At 48.6% G+C, this 18462-nt stretch overlaps 1 protein-coding gene across 5 annotated transcripts in view; it reads right to left on the bottom strand.

Annotated features, from left to right (window-relative positions):
* The window catches only part of FYB2 (FYN binding protein 2), a 571085-nt gene that overhangs the window by 427567 nt on the left and 125056 nt on the right, over nucleotides 1-18462 (bottom strand). The window lies entirely within an intron of this gene.

The following is an 18462-nucleotide window of genomic DNA, read 5'->3' as shown; positions in this document are numbered from 1 at the left end:
CCTGCCTTAGGAACTGGATAGGAACGACATACAGGAGTCTTACCAGACCTATTTCCGACTTGTGGGATTGAACAATAGCAAACGCCCCATTCTAGTCATAGCAATACAAAAGGGGATGATGGACGGAGCGTTTGCGCAAATCAAACACTCACCCCCAGTCAACTGATCTGGGTTTAATCCATCACCATTCTTTAGCCCACTCAGCCACCTCATTTCAGACATGGCCATATGCAAATCCGTCTGACCCTGTGCCTCATGGGAACAGTCCAGCCCGAACTGCCAAGCCATGTCTTCCATGGACCGGAAACAAGCATCCTGGGACCGGTTTCGGATTCATAATCCTCATCAGCCAGGCTATCTTGAATCCAGTGGCCAAGTGAGCAAGGGACTCACGTCTGAGCATACCCTGCCACACTTAGGGTGAACAAAGCAATACAAAAGGGGATGATGGACAGAGCGTTTGAGCAAACCAAACACTCACCCCCAGTCAACTGATCTGGGTTTAATCCATCACCATTCTTTAGCCCACTCAGCCACCGCATTTGAAACATGGCCATGTGCAAATCAGTCTGACCCTGTGCCTCATGGGAACTGTCCAGTCCATACTGCCAAGCCATGTCTTCCATGGACCGGAAACAAGCATCCTGGGACCGGTTTCGGATTCATAATCCTCATCAGGCTGAAGACGGCTGGAATGCCAGAAACCAGTCCTCGGAAGCTTGAGGCACAGGGTCAGACTGATTTGCATATAGCCATGTCTGAACTGGGGTGGCAGAGTCGGCTAAAGAACGGTGATGGATTAAACCCAGATCTTTTGACTGGGTGTGAGTGTTTGATTGGTTCAGATGATCCGTCCATCACCACCCCCTTTTGTACCGCTTTGGCCGCCATAAGTGTGGCAGAGTATGCTCAGACGTGAGTCCCTTGCTCACTTTGCAACTGGATTCAAGCAAGCCGGGCTGAAGACGGCTGGAATGCCAGAAACCGGCCCTCGGAAGCTTGTTTCCGGTCCAGGGCAGGCATGGCTTGGCAGTTCGGGCTGGACTGTTCCCATGAGGCACAGGGTCAGACTGATTTGCATATAGCCATGTCTGAACTGGGGTGGCAGAGTGGGCTAAAGAACGGTGATGGATCAAACCCAGATCTTTTGACTGGGTGTGAGTGTTTGATTGGTTCAGATGCTCCGTCGATCACCACCCCCTTTTGTACCCATTCTAGTCATAAGCAGATAGAGTGAGACTTTTGCGGCCAGGAGGGACACTCAAAAAGCAGCCTCGCTCCTTTCGTCTCCTTGCACAGTCTTTCTTTCCATCCATTCATTTTCTGTCTGTTCTTCTCTCCTCCGTCTCTGACCGCTTTCTCTCTTCCCCTCTCCATGCGCCCTCTCTTTCCTCTCGAAGCCTTCTCATGCATCCTGAAATTAACCTGGGAGAGCGGTGTAAAGTACACCAGGGCATGGCTTTAGCTTTCAAAACTATCTGCAAAGGGCACGAGCCCACCAGGGAAATGCCAAGTGGAATAAAACACCTACCCAGTCTGACTGAACAAGAAACCACCCCTTTCTAACATCTCGGGCTCTTGTTAACTCCAAAGTGTGTACATCTTGGAGTTTCTGCAAGCAGTCGACATTAATTCTGCTATAAATTCACCTGTTCCTCAGTTACAATTAAAGTAAATAACAAAATATGCTCCAAATGAGCTTCTTCAACTAGAAGCCTGGAGGTTCATTCAATAGGCCCAATTGTATGTCCATATAGACAGATAATTAGCCAACTAACTCCAATGCATATGCTCCCCATAACAACAGAGGCACACACTCACACGGTAAACAACCTTTACAACGCAGGCATTATCACGCAATGCCTTTACCACACAAGGCAAGCACATTTGAGGTAAGTGTCTATGTAAGTATGAAAATAGATTACCTAGTAGCCAGCGTTAGGTGGTAACGCGGGCATTCGGGCAATGCCCGAGGGGCCGGTGTCTTTTTTCAGCAGTCTGGGGGCCGATTGTGGCTGTTTCTGCATTGTTCGGATACCGCCAGCGGCCCAGTGGGTGCCTGAGTGGCCTTGCTGGAAGCAGATGGGCGCCAATTACCTCCCATTTACGAAGAGACAGAGGTGTCACTATGTTTCTCTCACTAGGCAGGCCCATTTGCATACTGAGCGGGGGCAGGGGGCTTGAGCAGAAGTGGCCTCACTTGTGTTCAGGTGTGTTTCACCCCTGTAAACAAATCCGTGAATTTCTAATCCCACCCCCCCCACACTTTGATGTAAATAAAATTTTGCCAAAACAGTGTTTCCAGGAAAGGCAATATTCAAATGTGGGCCGCTTTTTTTTAGCGTGCCCGGGTCGATTTTTAATCCCAATCCAACCCGGCTAGTAGCGAACACCACTGGGTAGATATAGTTAGGTCAGCATTACAAAACTTTCCAAAAACTTGCTACTTTATCTAGTTTGTGCATGAAAAGTTTTGCTGTGAACCACCAAGCAGGAATCTGAGAAAATAGTGGTGTCCCAAAACAAAATCTCCATGCATTTTCCATAGACCTTTTTTAAACAGTGCTAGCGCAAAAACTGCTGAACTGATTTTTTTCAAATTTGGCAGGAAGCTAGATCTTGCCCCATAAAATGTGCTTATTATGATTTGGTGTGAATGTGTTGAGTAGTTTGAGAAGGTAAGTTGCAAAAATATTTGTATATCTGGACGGTTGGGCTTGAGGGACTCTTGTGAGAGTCCCACAAACCCAATTTTAATAAAAATACAGCTTTCCGATTGGCCCTTGTAACTATTTTTTTCATTGGTTCTCACGGGAGTGAGCACTCTGATTGGCTGCCAGCAAGATGAAGAAATCGTTTGCAGGCAGCTGTGACAGGACCTAGTCTCCTGTCCTGATGTGTCTTTTTTAAAAATAGATAAGGTGCAGAATAGGAATGCCCAGCCCCCCTGGCCTATGGGGGAGGGGTAAAACTGTTCCATATAGGCTGTGTGCACATTCTCGCTCCTTTCTCAATACTTCTAGAACTAAGAGAGATAACAAAAAGGAGGCGTGAAAGCACCCTTTTCTCTGTTTTTGTGTGCCAGATGGAGCTCCAGGAGGCTTAGAACATCCAAAAATAAAAGGGCTGTTACTTTTGTTTTGAGTGTTTCAAGAGACGGTGCCCAGGCAGTGTGAAATAAACACATAAGAGTGATTGTATTTCACACTGCAATGAGAGGGTGAGGGTGTGGCATTAAGCCGAGGCTGCTGACTTTGGAGCTGGGAAAACAGGTTCCAGCCTCGGCGCTCCAATACTTTCCAGTTGAATTTCTGCTACATAAAACTAAGGATGGAGCAATATCTTCTCATTGATCCTCCTTTTTGTTCATTATTGCATAAGAAGGTACCTTCAAATACATCAGTTCAGGCTGTGCATTGTATGTTATGTTATGTTATGTTATTATAATTTATTGTGCGCGCAGCTACTCCAGCAAAGGAGTGTCCCGGCGCATAGACAAGGAGGAACATAACACAACAGGAAAAGATAAAACATGTTGGGGGCAGTTAAAACAGAAAGGTTTTTATTGCTCTCCGGAAAGTCATGAGGTCCTCTAATAGATGGATTTCAACCGGAAGGGAGTTCCAGGTTAGTGCAGCTTTTACTCTAAAGGAGCGACCCCCCATGCGGCAGAGCCTAAATCTAGGGACAACAGCAAGGGCCTGGCCTTGAGAGCGGAGGGTGCGAGTAGGGACATAAAGAGAAAGACAGCTGGACAAGATTTCTGGGCCTATACCTCTCAGATTCTTAAAGGTCAAACAGAGGACCTTAAAGAGAATGCGCTTCCTCACTGGAAGCCAGTGTAGAGAGCGAAGGACATTAGACACAGAACAAAATCTGGGGAGGCCGACAATCGCTCTCGCCGCAGCGTTTTGAACCCTTTGTAGGCGAGTTAGTTCGGTCTGGTTAGCCCCAACCAACAAAGAGCTAGCATAATCCAGGCGAGAGATGATAGTTTCCTGGATCACCAGCTGTCTGGTTGGGGCGTCAAAAAACTTGAGTACTGGTCTTAGACCTCTCAACAGACCAAAACAACAAGCTGCTGTCTTTTTGGTGTGCCCTACAAAAGTAAGGCCCGTATCCAACCAGACCCCCAGATTTTTTACCTCCGACACCGGGGTCGGGGTGGGTCCCAGCTCGGGAGGCCACCATTGGTCACCCCACTGCTCCACTCCCCTTCCGACAATCATTACCTCCGTTTTAGTGGCATTAAGCTGGAGACAGTTTCCTGTCAACCAGCTAGGCACCTCCTTCAGTCCAGCTTGAAACCTGGGGGCATCTTGTTCCGCGTCCCCGCTGAGAGTAACCGCCAGCTGTGTGTCGTCGGCATATGAGACCAGGGTAAGGCCCCATTGCCTGGCGACATCAGCCAGCGGTTTCACATAGAGATTAAACAGCGTGGGGCTCAGCGAGGACCCCTGCGGGACCCCCATGGCCAAAGGCTGGAACTTAGACTTGAAGGGAGGGATGGAAACACAGAAGGAACGACCGTCGAGGAAGGAGCGGAACCACTGCAACGCCTGGCCACCAATTCCAATCTCTTCAAGCAGATGCAGGAGGATGCTATGGGATACCGTGTCAAAGGCGGCGCTGAGATCTAACAATATCAGCGCCGCCGTATGACCCTCATCCAACCTTGCACGGAGGTGTTCCACCATCACAAGAAGAGCGGTCTCCGTGCTGTGTCCAGCACGGAAGCCATTTTGTGAGGGGTCAAGGGCATTGGTACGGGACAGGTGTTCTGACAGGGCCAGATTAACGTGGGCCTCTGTAATCTTTGCCGGCCAGGGTAGTAGCGAGATAGGGCGATAACTTTCAGGCTTAGATGGGTCCAAGGAAGGCTTTTTGATGATTGGGGACACCACTGCCTGCTTCCACTTAGATGGAACTACACCCGTCTCAAGGGAGAGGTTGACAAGGGCACGCACAATAGTGCGCCCCATAAAGGTCTGATCACGAAAGAGATCAGATCTTACTGGATCAGATGGAGAGCCAGATTTAACTTGGAACGCAAGTTTGTCAAATCCATCCACGGTGAGAGTGGGGAATGAAAGCAGGGTGATTTGATGAGGTGTCTCATTAGAACTTCCCAGACCAGTCCCTATGCTAGGGAATGTCCGATAAATTGTTTGGACTTTTCCCAAGAAATAGGAAGCCAGGGATTCACATTGAGAGATGGAACTCACGGTCGTGGAGGCAGTCCGTTTCGCCATAAGATCTTTCACGGCCTTGAAGATGGCCTTCGACGGGTTAGTGCTGTTTCGAAATTCAGCGGCATAAAATGCCGCTCGGGCTTGACAAATAGCCCGATGATAGAGCTTGACGGACATGGTGTATGCAGCTTTTAAATCAGCCCCATACGTCTTCCGCCATGCCCTCTCCGCCCGTCTACAGGCTCCCTTCAAGGCGCGTAAGGCACCATCGTACCAGGGACTCGACTCTCTAGTATTGATTTTAGTCTATACAATGGGTATCAGAGTGTCCAGAGCCCTAATGAGCCAGGAGCAGAAGAGGTCATATCCATCTTCTACGCCATTCAATGGACCCAACGGCTCTACTGATAGAAGACGATGGAGGTCTTCTAGCCTGAGTTTGTTCCATAACCTCCTGGGTACCTGTCTCGCTGATGGAATGGAGGCAGTAGCCAGTATAGGACAGAAAATGGACACCAAAAAGTGGTCAGTCCAGTCTACCGGAGAAATAGATGTAATTTTAATCTCCGGCAGGTTGGTGAAAAAGGGGTCAAGAATGTGTCCCCCAATATGAGTAGACTGGGAGACCAGCTGGGAAAGTTGAAAGGCCTCTAGGTCTGAAGAGATGCTGCGTACCGTCAAGTTTGAGGGGACATCGAAATGCAAATTCAAATCACCCAAGATGGAAAAGTTGGCACAGTCGGTGACCAAAGTGCCAACAATGTCGGGGAAAGCATTTCTAAACGCCACCTCACTACCAGGCGGGCGATACACGACCATCCCGGAGAGTGTAAACTCAGGGCTCACAGCGACCTTAAAAGAAGCGCTTTCACACCCGGGGATGTTCAGGGCACTCCACACACAGGAAAAACTGGACCTGACTATAAGAGCTATACCCCCACCTCTGGAAGATCTATTCAAGGTGAACATAGAATAGCCAGGGGGGCAAGCAAGATTGAGAATAGCAGCGTCCGCTTCCTGTAGCCAGGTTTCAGTAATGGCGAAAATGTTGGGAGCTTCATCCTCAATAAGATCGTAGATATTCTGATGATGTTTCAGTGCCGATCTCACACTCAGATTTAAAATCCGCAGAGAGGTAAAAGAACCCCTACTGCGGTGAACATCTGCACAGTTCTTCCGGAGGATGGGCCTCGGAGAGTCAAGTGCCCAACCATTACATGGGCAGCGGTACGGACCGCAAAGCAGATGGACCGGCGATAGATTACATCTGTGACTCACCTGGCCAATGGAGTATAAGCTCTCGATGGAGTATGTCAGCATTGCGACACAAAAGATGACCACTTGTCACAGCCCAGCATCCGCAACATCCCGCACGTCCTTAGCGCGGACGGGCGCAGACGGGCAGGACTCTGGCACGACTCCGGCCACGCGGAGGCGCGCCGCTACGCGATCCCGCTACGCTAGGGGAGGAGCTTTAAGTAGGCGTTCCTCGCTGCCTATTGCGCAGTAAAGCGCAGGCAGCTGATGGTAACTGCAGCACCACTCACCCCACTCCAAGATGGCGCCCAAAACCGGCAGCCCACCCCAAGAACCGGACCCGCTCAAGCGGCGGTGACAAACCGATTATGGTGTGAGTAAGGGGATAAAAGCAGGGAATAATAAAAGATAGTAAAGCAAATAAGAAACAGGCTTCGTTAAAAAATCGCTATATAGCGCGTAAATGCGCACGCAGCGCTCCAGCAGCGGTACGCTCCTTGTCAGAGCGAGCCACACTAAGGACTCGCCTTGGGTAGGCGTTCCTCGCTGCCTATTGCGCAGTAAAGCGCAGGCAGCTGATGGTAACTGCAGCACCACTCACCCCACTCCAAGATGGCGCCCAAAACCGGCAGCCCACCCCAAGAACCGGACCCGCTCAAGCGGCGGTGACAAACCGATTATGGTGTGAGTAAGGGGATAAAAGCAGGGAATAATAAAAGATAGTAAAGCAAAACAATCTCATATTTGATTGAACAGCATGTAAATTAGTGCCATTTATAAATATAACCTATGCCACATATAGGGTACACAAGAGCCTCGTCTTGACTTTTAATTCACAGATAGCATTGTCCTCCGAACGCGGGGGGTAGGAGCATACCTCAGTTCATGTTTAAAAACTATGACTTTTATTAAATACTTCTGAGTGAACATATTTGCTATGGAAATGGAACAGGGAACACAACAAGAACAAAGTGAGGAAATGGCTCAGGCTTTGAGGCAAGTAGAATACCCAATTTGTTTAAATTTCACACACAATAAGGTAACAAACGCAATAAAACCATCAAAATCGGGGAAAGCGCCGGGGCCCGACGGAGTCCCAGTGGATTTCTTCAAGTACAACTTAGATCTATGGTCCCCGATCCTCACCAGAGTGCTTAAAGCCGCCAAAGAAATTGGACTATTAGAATCCTGGTCTACCTCAATACTAGTCCCAATATATAAGAAGGGCGATAGAAGTAGTCCATCTTGTTACCGGCCGATCTCCCTCCTGGACTCGCTTGGAAAGGTGGCTGGTCGCATCCTCCTTGAACGACTCCCGGACTGGACATCGGACCGGAAAATAATCTCGGATTTGCAATACGGATTCCGGGAGGGACTAGGGACAGTTGACCAGGCCCTGAATTTAACTCTTCTCACAGGAAAATATGTCCAAGCGAAGGGGGCTTCTTGCACATGGTATATGTGGATTTGACCGCAGCTTTTGAATGGGTCAGCCATTCAAAACTGTGGTCAATCATTTTAGAACTGGGAGTAGATCCCTCATTGGTGAATTTTTTAAGAGAACTGTACACAGGAGCCACAGCACGAGTTAGGTATGGTACCAAAGGAGAGTTAACAGAACCCTTTTGGGTAGAGAGGGGGGACAGACAAGGTTGTGTTCTGGCCCCCTTCCTATTCACTCTTTACACAAATGGGTGAGGTGAGGTGGCAATGCTGGAAGGAAGCAAAGATCTCCCTATAATAGGACGTTGGCAAATTCCAGCGTTATTATACGCCGACGACGCAGTAATTCTCGCCAGAACTCCTTTACAGCTGCAGCAGGTCCTAGATAAATATTGCATGTTCATGACCAGCCTGAACCTTAAGGTGAACATAAAAAAGACCTTTGTGATGCATGCCGGCCCACGACCAAGGAAATTTAAACATATATTTGTTAATAACGTTCCACTAGAACACACAACAACATATCCCTATTTAGGGATCTTAATTGACAATAAGTCCAAATGGTCAGAGGCCGTCAACTCAAGAAAACTGTTATTCCTGAGGGCTACCACGGCATTAGTAGCATTTGCGCAGAAATTGGGAAAGAGATCCCCAGTAGAAATGTTAAAAATTTATCAGGCAAAATGTTTAAGTGTGGCAACCTATGGCTCAGGGGTCTGGGGATATGCAAATGTTGACCAGTTACAGAAAGTAGAAAATACTTTCTTAAGGTACTCACTCGCAGTCCCTAATAGTACCACAACATATGGATGCCATCTTGAATTGGGGTTAGATTATATATCAGACATAATAAAAATACAACCAATCATGTTATGGCGCCGGATCTGGTTCACGGATCAATGCGAGCTAACAAGATTACTCGTACAGGACTGCATGTCTCTAGACAACATGGAAAAGATTAAATGGTTGGCATATGTCAAGGCATTCTTTGTTGATCTTGGGCTTGACAGACATTTTACCGATCCAAAAACTATAGCCGAGATTCCGAGAAAAGAACTAAAAAAGGCATGTTTAACACATTTGGGCCAGCTGCGACTTACAAACGAAATAGGGAAATCTTCTGTGCAACATCTTTTACTAGCTCAGACTACTTTTAGCATACAACCATACCTTTTGAATAATCTAAACCAATACGAAAAATTTCTGTTGACTCGGTTTAGATTCAATATATTCCACCGACTGATATCTTTCCCATCGCAGAATGACTGGTCTACGACCCTAATCGCCTGTTCCTGTGATACCATCTCTGCACAATCCACTATTCATGTTTTATTTTTTTGTAAATTTTATACTACACCCCGTAGGCGATGGATTGTTCCTCTTATGAGAGTTTTGGGTATACGAGGGTGTCGCCCAGCTTTTCTGGTGCTTCAGTACCTAGAAACGAACTATATGCAAAAAGTATAGCCTGTTTTCTTAAATTTTGTGTAAAGCATCGTCCAAATCTTTGATAGATATTTGCACAAAGCTATTTGCACAGAGACATTTTATACATCTTTGATGAAATTGTAAATAATATTAGATACCTTGCATTTTATCTGTTAAAGAACTTGCCAAATCGTTTTATATTTTTAATGAACTGAAATGTGTGTTTATATGTACTTTTATGGTTTTTTACAAATTATGGAAACCGAAAAAAGTTGAAAAATTGAAATTGAGTGTTCATTGTTTTTTTTTAATTTATAGACTCCTTACAGCATTTTCACATGGTCTGTGCCAAATGATTGACATGCCATATTTTTCCAGGGTTTTTAAGAGCCAGGGCCAACAGTTGGCTCAGCTGTCCCTTTTAATTTGCTTGCACACCCATCTCTACCTTGCACCATAGTCAGTGTCATTGGAATGACAGAGCAGGAGAGTACCAAATCATGTGGCAGAGTTGACATATGCAACAAGAACAGACACATTATGGAGCATAATGTGCATAACTAGTGATAATTTTACTTTATCATTTTTTTCGTTTTCACAGATGCTAAACAGTCTGAACAAATATTTCACTTCATTAGTACCAATTTAAACACCCAAATACTGCAATTAGGAACAGAAAGGTGTGCAGTCAACCTTTCTAAATGATCTTCCACTTTCCAGTAATAGAAGTTATTACGTTTTTAGTAACCTTTGATCCATTCAATCTAGAACATGGGTACTCACAAACTTTCTCTCGGGGGCCAAATTTACAGTGTGGTTTGTGGCCGAGGGCCACACCTGTGGAGGCGGGGTCAGTGGAGGAGGGGGGAGGAGCTAGAAAGAAAAAAACTGTGACCATGAAGTTGAACACAGGCCCCTGCAGCGGAGACGTTCATCCACTGAGCCAACAGACCGGCATACACACACATCTCTCTTTCTCTCTCTCTCTCTCCCTATCTCTCCCTCCCTCTGTCTCCCTCCTTCTATCTCTCTCTCGCTCCCTCCTTCCCTCTCTCTCTGTCTCCCTCTGTCTCTCTCCCTCTGTCTCTCTTACCTCTCTTTCTCTCTCTGTCTCCCTCCCTCCCTCTCTTCCCTCTCTCTGTCTCCCTCCATCTGTCTCCCTCTATCTGTGTCCCACTGTCCATCTCCCTCTGTATCCCTCCCTCCGTCTGCCCTCTGTCCTTCTCCCTCCCTCCGTCTGTCTCCATCCCTCCCTCTGTCTCCCTCCCTCCCTCCCTCCGTTTCCCTCCCTCCCGCCCTCTGTCTCCCTTCCTCCCCCTGTCTGTCTCCCTCCCTCTGTCTATCTCCCTCCCTCTGTCTATCTCCCTCCCTCTGACTGTCTCACTGTCTTTCTGACTCCCTCCCTCTGTCTTTCGGTCTCCCTCTGTCTGTCTCCCTCCCTCCCTCTGTCTGTCTCCCTCCCTCTGTCTGTCTCCCTCCCTCTGTCTGTCTCCCTCCCTCTGTCTGTCTGTCTCCCTCTCTCCCTCTGTCTCCCTCTGTCTGTCTCCCTCTGTCTGTCTCCCTCTGTCTCCCTCCCTCTGTCTGTCTCCATCCCTCCCTCTGTCTGTCTCCATCCCTCTGCCTGTCTCCCTCCCTCTGTCTCCCTCCCTCCCTCTGTCTCCCTCCCTCCCTCTGTCTGTCTCCCTCCCTCCCTCTGTCTGTCTCCTTCCCTCCCTCTGTCTGTCTCCTTCCCTCCCTCTGTCTGTCTCATCCCTCTGTCTGTCTCCTTCCCTCCCTCTGTCTGTCTCCTTCCCTCCCTCCCTCTGTCTCCTTCCCTCCCTCCCTCTGTCTGTCTGTCTCCCTCTGTCTGTCTCCCTCGGTCTCCCTCTGTCTCTGTCTGTCTCTGTCTGTCTCTGTCTGTCTCCCTCCCTGTGTCTCCCCCTCCGTCTCCCTCTGCCTCCCTCCCTCTGTCTGTCTCCCTCTGTCTGTCTCCATCCCTCCCTCTGTCTGTCTCATCCCTCTGTCTGTCTCCCTCCCTCTGTCTATCTCCCTCCCTCTGTCTATCTCCCTCCCTCTGTCTCCCTCCCTCACTCTGTCTCCCTCCCTCCCTCCCTCTGTCTGTCTCCTTCCCTCCCTCGGTCTGTCTGTCTCCTTCCCTCCCTCTGTCTGTCTGTCTCCCTCCCTCTGTCTGTCTCCCTCCCTCTGTCTGTGTCTGTCTCCCTCTGTCTCTGTCTGTCTCCCTCCCTGTGTCTCCCCCTCCGTCTCCCTCTGCCTCCCTCCCTCTGTCTGTCTCCCTCTGTCTGTCTCCATCCCTCTCTCTGTCTGTCAGTTTCCCTCTGTCTATCTCCCTCCCTCCCTCTGTCTGTCTCTCTCCCTCCGTCTGTCTCTCTCTCTCTATCTCTATCGCTGTCTGTCTCCGCCTCTATCTGTCTCCGTCTGTCCCTGTCTCTGACCCTATCTAGCTCCGTGTCTGTCCCTGTCTATATCTGTCTCTGCCTCTATCTGTCTCTATATGTCTTTATCTGTCTCTATCTCTATCTGTCTCGCCTCGCCCGGCTCTCACTCCCTGCTGCCCTCCACCTCCCTCACCCAGGCTCTCACTCTCTGCTCTGCCCTCCACCTCCCTCACCGAGGCTCTCACTCCCTGCTCTGCCCTCCACCTCCCTCACCCGGCTCTCACTCCCTGCTGCCCTCCACCTCCCTCACCCAGGCTCTCACTCCCTGCTCTGCCCTCCACCTCCCTCACCCGGGCTCTCACTCCCTGCTGCCCTCCACCTCCCTCACCCAGGCTCTCACTCCCTGCTCTGCCCTCCACCTCCCTCACCCAGGCTCTCACTCCCTGCTCTGCCCTCCACCTCCCTCACCCAGGCTCTCACTCTCTGCTCTGCCCTCCACCTCCCTCACCGAGGCTCTCACTCCCTGCTCTGCCCTCCACCTCCCTCACCCGGCTCTCACTCCCTGCTGCCCTCCACCTCCCTCACCCAGGCTCTCACTCCCTGCTCTGCCCTCCACCTCCCTCACCCGGGCTCTCACTCCCTGCTGCCCTCCACCTCCCTCACCCAGGCTCTCACTCCCTGCTCTGCCCTCCACCTCCCTCACCCGGCTCTCACTCCCTGCTGCCCTCCACCTCCCTCACCCAGGCTCTCACTCTCTGCTCTGCCCTCCACCTCCCTCACCCAGGCTCTCACTCCCTGCTCTGCCCTCCACCTCCCTCACCCGGCTCTCACTCCCTGCTCTGCCCTCCCACCTCACTGGGCTCCCAGTTCCTGCTGTCCTCCCCCCTCCCACCCGGCTCTCCCCTGTGCGTCAGCCTGGCTGACACAGCCTTCCTGGCACCCCAGTACTGCACAGGTCTTTAAACGACCATTTGTATGTAAATGAGGCTTTGTTCACCTCTTAGCGCCCCTGCAGCTCCACTCTTGAATGTGGCTGGAATCGCCCGGGCCCCCACCGAGCAGTGTCTCTGACTCGCACTGCTGCTCCCCGAGGTGTTGGCTGAAGTTGAAAAAAAACACACAGGTGCAATGTGTTCCAAGCTCCGCGGGCCGCCACTGAAGGCTTGCCGGGCCGCTACTGGCCCGCGGGCCGTACTTTGAGTACCCCTGATCTAGAAAGATACATTTTATAAATTAGATAATGGATTATGTGGAACAAGCGTCAAATCCGTAGTTATGTGGAAAATGCCATAACCTGAAAATCACAGAACTCAAGTGGCCGTGACTAAAGTACAAGGGTGTGAGCATTCTTTCAAGCATATGTTTTGCACTGGAAGGGGTCTATGTTTAAGGCAGGACCTGTAGTGGCTTGAAATCATGAGGTTAAAAGAAGTGAGGACCAATCTGTCACTTCCCGCTATACCAGGGCAACAATGGATGACGGGCGGGTTCAACCGTATAACCTCGGAGGTCCTATTCAGAATGTGAACGACGTTGCTCTTTCCTACCAGGACTTTTGTTGCATTTACTGAGTGGGCCCTTGCCACTCCCATCAGGGGTTATTGGGGTTTCCTCTGACCTAGTAGCACCATACCTTCCCTTTGTTTTTTGGGTTGTAATTTGCTTGAACTTGAACCAGGTTAGGGCGACATTCTTCCTGCATACTCAAAACCCTAGACAGAACCCTCAAAACCCTTGTCAACCATGTAGTCCAAAAGAGTCCCCAATATCATAATGCTCATCATAACACAGCATAGCTCTGTCGGAGTATTAAGCACCATATAAATACAGAGGACCAAACAACCACATCATTTTTCCTGTTCTATAGCCCTCAAAATTGGTGAAGTGTGGATGCAGGCCCCTAAGTAGTAGCACGTGTGCTGGCACATGGCCTGGCCAAGGCCACCTGCCAAACTACCTTGTGAGGATCCTAGAATAGGGTGAACAAGTGGGATAGAGGAGATAACGAGTGTCATCCTATTCTGTGACCTTACCATATGGTTTTAGTCAGGGCTGTGACTATTTTTGCTGCAGGCAATGCAAAGGCACCATGTCATAGCCTGATGTGAGAGAGGCGCACTGGATGCAGTTTATTTAACTTTGCACACACAAAACTTGATAGGAGGAAGGCTTGCAATACATCTAACCAAAGGCAATCAATGTGGGCAGCATTCCAACCCATTTTATTTTTACCCACCATGCCACCTCGATTTAGATCCAGCCATAGGCAAATAAATCTTGACCCTGCATCAATGGGAACAGTCCAGGAACAGTCTAGTCCAAACTACCAGGTCAGGTCCTACCTGAGCCGGAACACAGCAACCCAAGACTAGTTTTCCCTTATTACGGCTCTTCTGTTGGGCATAGTTTGTTTCCAGGGCACAGTGAGCAAGGAGCCTACATCTGTGCATACCCTTGGCCACTCAGGGCCTCACATCAAACACACAAAAGGTGATGACAGAAATGCATGCAATAGGTCGAACAACTGTCAATCACTCAGGATAGCATTCAAACCCATTTTTCTCTTAGCCACCATTTTAACTCAGTTTGGGCCCGGACATTTGCAATCAGTCTTGACCCTGCTGCAATAGGAACAGTGCAGCCCGAACTGCCAGGCTAGGTCCTCGCTGAACCGGAAAACAAGCAACTAAAGACCAGATTTGCCCTGATTTTGCTAAGAATTTGTTTGAAGTGCTTCCCTAGAATTAGAGAGTGAGACAGGCCCCACATAGAGGTACTGGTAAAACTCAGAATAGATGCTACAATGGAGCAAGGTCAAAGAGTATGTGCAGGAGCGTGTGATGAGGCAGAAAAGATAAGAGGATAAGAGGGCAGGGTGGAAGGTGATGGATGAGGTGAAATTACAGCCGATATGAAGAAAAATAGAAGAATGGAAAGAAGGTTAGAAGAAGGGCAGATATGGAGGTGAGCTATTAAGAAGACAAAGAATGGAGGGGTGAGAAAGGGAAATGAAGTAGACAGAATAAAGGAAGATGGGAGACAGCATAAAAAATAGACCAATGAAATAGGAGAAACAGAATGGAAACAAAGATGGCAGAGTAAAGAAAAGGAGAAAACATAAGAATTGTTGGAAAGAAAATGTACTGGAAAATAATGGAGAAACGAAGGAAGGACAAAATATATGGAGGGGAAAGAAGATTTGGGAGAGCAAAGGAGAGGGGAGATTTGAGTGTAGACAGAAAAGGGATAAACCTAGAAAGAAGAGGAAAAAGGGAGGGAAAGAAGGAAGGAAGGAAAGAACAGAACTGGGGCAAAATGGAAGAAAAACAATGGCGGGCCGACATTTTGTTTAAATGAACCCCCAGGGATCCCATCCCCCAGGAACACACACTTTTTAGGGGAGTCCCCAAGGTCAAATGGGCCCCTGGGACATCCTCCTCTGAGGCCACAGAATAAGTAGAGGGTACGGGACACAAGAGCCACCATCCCAGACCCAAGAAGGTCCCGGGAACCCCATTCCCCGGGGCCAGTTCACAGACTGTTCCGGGGGAACCCATCCCCAGGACACAGTAATTTCCCTGCCCACATCAGTGTGCGCAGGGAAATGTGTTTGCTCCCTGGTGGGAGCGTTTTTAAATCTCCCGCCAGGCGGGAGCAAGCATGCCTTCCCTGCGCGTGTTCATGCAGGCAGAGAAGGCAAGGCATATCTGCTCTCACCCCGTGGATGCTGTAAAAATCTTCCTGCTGGGTGTAGGCAGGGAAACATATATTGCTACCACCTGGAGAAAGCATGCAAATAGAGCTGCTCCCTCCGGGCAGGAGCAATGCCGGCTCATGCAGCACGCAGAGAGCTATCCGCAGCCCTGGAACTACCCCAACAGCCCCCAAAAATATGTTTTGTGGGTGCCCGGGTGGAAAGCGGGGCAACCACTTAGACTGGACTATGCTCCAGGAGATGGGGTTCTCAGGGACCATTTGGGCTCAGGGTGGTAGGCCTCACACCACCACCCTCCTCTAATATGGTTAGCCCTGGAGGATGGTGTTCCTAGGGCCTTTTGTGGCTTGTGGCACTGAGTCTCTACCACCCGCCCCGAATAATTGTTTTTGCCCCAGGTGATGGGGTTCCCAGGGCCAATAGCTTAGGAAAGGGGCTGCACAACCCCACTTCTGTCTGCCTGGGTGGTATGGGGTAGTACACAGGGCCTGGTCCCATGCCATGCACAGCTTTCGGCATAGGTTTGCTTGCTAGCAAGGTGCTGGCTGCTGGGTCAACCTCCCCACTGCACATGGCCACTTACCACTTTAATTGTATGTACATATGCTTTGCCTGTATTCACATTTATTTTTTCATTTCTGAAATAAAAAGTTGCACCTAGTATATTTCCACATATATTTAAGCAATAAATACACACTGACACCTTGAGGACTACTGGGTTTTAGTGCTCAAAATGCAATGTGCTTCCTAAAGGAAAACTCGGCTAGTGTCAAAAATCACAAAATTAATGTTGCACATGCTCAAATGGTAGAAAAAATACAGTTGACATGTGGCTGTATTCAGGAAGCACGTTTGCTCAAATTAAATTACACATCTTGCTCATCAGCAGTTAAGAAATGTGTAAGGTGTAGATTGTGGGGCAACCTCATGTGTTGTAGCAGGCTCAGAGACAGGTGTAGCCTTCATTTACTAAGAGGTGTACCTATTTGTCCAAACACACTGGCTTTTAAATCCCCTGAGCCTAGTAGCACTTTACAGCTAATTGGAAAAGGGAAGGGGCAATGGATAAAATGATGAACACTTCCTTGGTGGGCATTCAGCATGCCACACACCACCGTTCATGTATTGCATAAGTAGTGCTGTACTTGCTTTAATTTCTGCCTATTAACTATGGGCTGAAAAATGCCCCCGCTCCAACCCATGTGAAGGACAATCTGGGGAACTGACGTCCCGAAGTCCACACCTTCGTCCAAGCTGCTCATGGGAGCAAATGTATATTATGAGTCAATAACAGAGGGACTAGGATCCAGATTAAGGTCTAGTACTCATTAAACGTGTCAATTATAGTGAGGAGCATGAGTGTGGGTACTTGTTCCTATGTGGAGAGGGTATAGAAAACAATCTCTTGGGGCCGGCACTGCAATGCCCCACTGGCCCCGGGAGAGGGCTCTTTGTCAGAGATATTGTCAGAGATATTTTCTTCTATCAGCCGTGACGGTGCATGCGGGTGTGTGAGGTATAATGTGTAAGGTGGAGAGTGTAATCTTCAAATTACCTAAAGGAAATAACATTTTATTCAGAGGCCCTTCGGTAAGGTCAAAGCCTAAGATGTGGTAGTGTACGCAAGGTTAAGATATGCCACTACTCAGTGACTGTGTTGTAGTGAACTATCGTGGTTTCACTATTCAGGTCGACATTTTTCACGCTATGGTGGTCTAGTACAGGATCCCTAGCATTTCTCCTGGACTAAAAAATATGTTCCCTACCCTTGAATTAGGGTGTGTATCTAGAGTCTTATAATACGCAATCCCTGGTACTGATACAGTAGATCCTAGGTATCGGTCATGCTAACACAGTACGAATCCATAAATCAACCCCTACTCATAGGCCATGACGTGCCCTGGGTCAAGGCAGGGGATCGTGAGAATACTGCAGTTTAATTCCATGCGCGGTCAGCTACACCTCGTCCTGCCTGTCTGGCCTCCACATAGGAACATGTGCCAACACTGATTAGACGACCAAATGTATATTAACATTATTAAGAATGAAGACCTGTGCTAGAGTTAAACTTTCTGAATCAGCTTCTGCAAGTCGGGGAACAAGGTTGTAGATATCATTGCTGCACCAGGTCAGGTGCCGAATGAAACCTGATAATTGCTGTATTGTACTTCCCCAACAGCAGTCAAAGGGCCTTGCTTGCACCATGGCATCCACTTGCTACAATACTGGTCGGGAAACGGGCACCTGCACTCAAGCCATAAACACACTGCTCACAGTATGTGTGCCACTGCAGTTTTAGCGAGTCTTCTCCTTAAATTATATGGAAAAGGGCAAAAGAACGAAATATATCATACACCACTGTTGTAGGCATGCTTGCAGATAGTTATGGAAATGCGATTTGGATTTTTTTTCCAGGGTTTCTGTTGGTGGTCTTAGAGAGATGCTCAGGGATCGGATTTTATGTTTACGAGAAAAAAAGTGGCATTTTAATTCGTTAACCGCCGCGGTGCAGGCGTTCTCTTGCGCGGGCGGGGCCGCGTCGGCCGTTGGACGTGCGCAGCACTATGAAGTTAGTGCTCGCGATGGCCAACGGCAACAGGGAAGGGGTTAAGATTGATAGTAAACATTGCATTCTCCCTACTTTCCACAGAGTTCCACAAGCAGATCTGAAATATGTGGTTATGCATTATTATTTTCATTTAAAGTATGCATGTAAACAAAATTATGACAACTATTAGACATATTTTTCTCAAGTTTGCCCACCACAGTTGTATATTTTCAGGCAAATGGCTTCCTAAACCCAGAAAACAGACTACATCCTCTAAAGTACTCATCTACATGCATACTAAGTAAGCAACTACTTTTGTATAATCGTCCGCTCCATTTGAACATTGTTATTGTATTAAAGCAGCAAGTGACCCCTCAGGATTAAACGCAAAACATTGCACTTAGCTAACAGTAATCATCCTCAGGTTAGCATCATGCATCCCTCCCTTCTGGAGTCCAGTTATGTAACGTCTATCACACCCCATTCCAAGGACTTTTAGGCCCA

This window comes from Lissotriton helveticus, chromosome 1_2 (genome assembly GCF_964261635.1).
Source record: "Lissotriton helveticus chromosome 1_2, aLisHel1.1, whole genome shotgun sequence".
In the NCBI taxonomy this organism is placed as follows: domain Eukaryota; kingdom Metazoa; phylum Chordata; class Amphibia; order Caudata; family Salamandridae; genus Lissotriton; species Lissotriton helveticus.
The sequence above is the reverse complement of the archived record's forward strand: the minus strand, read 5'-3'. Positions and strand labels throughout refer to the sequence as shown.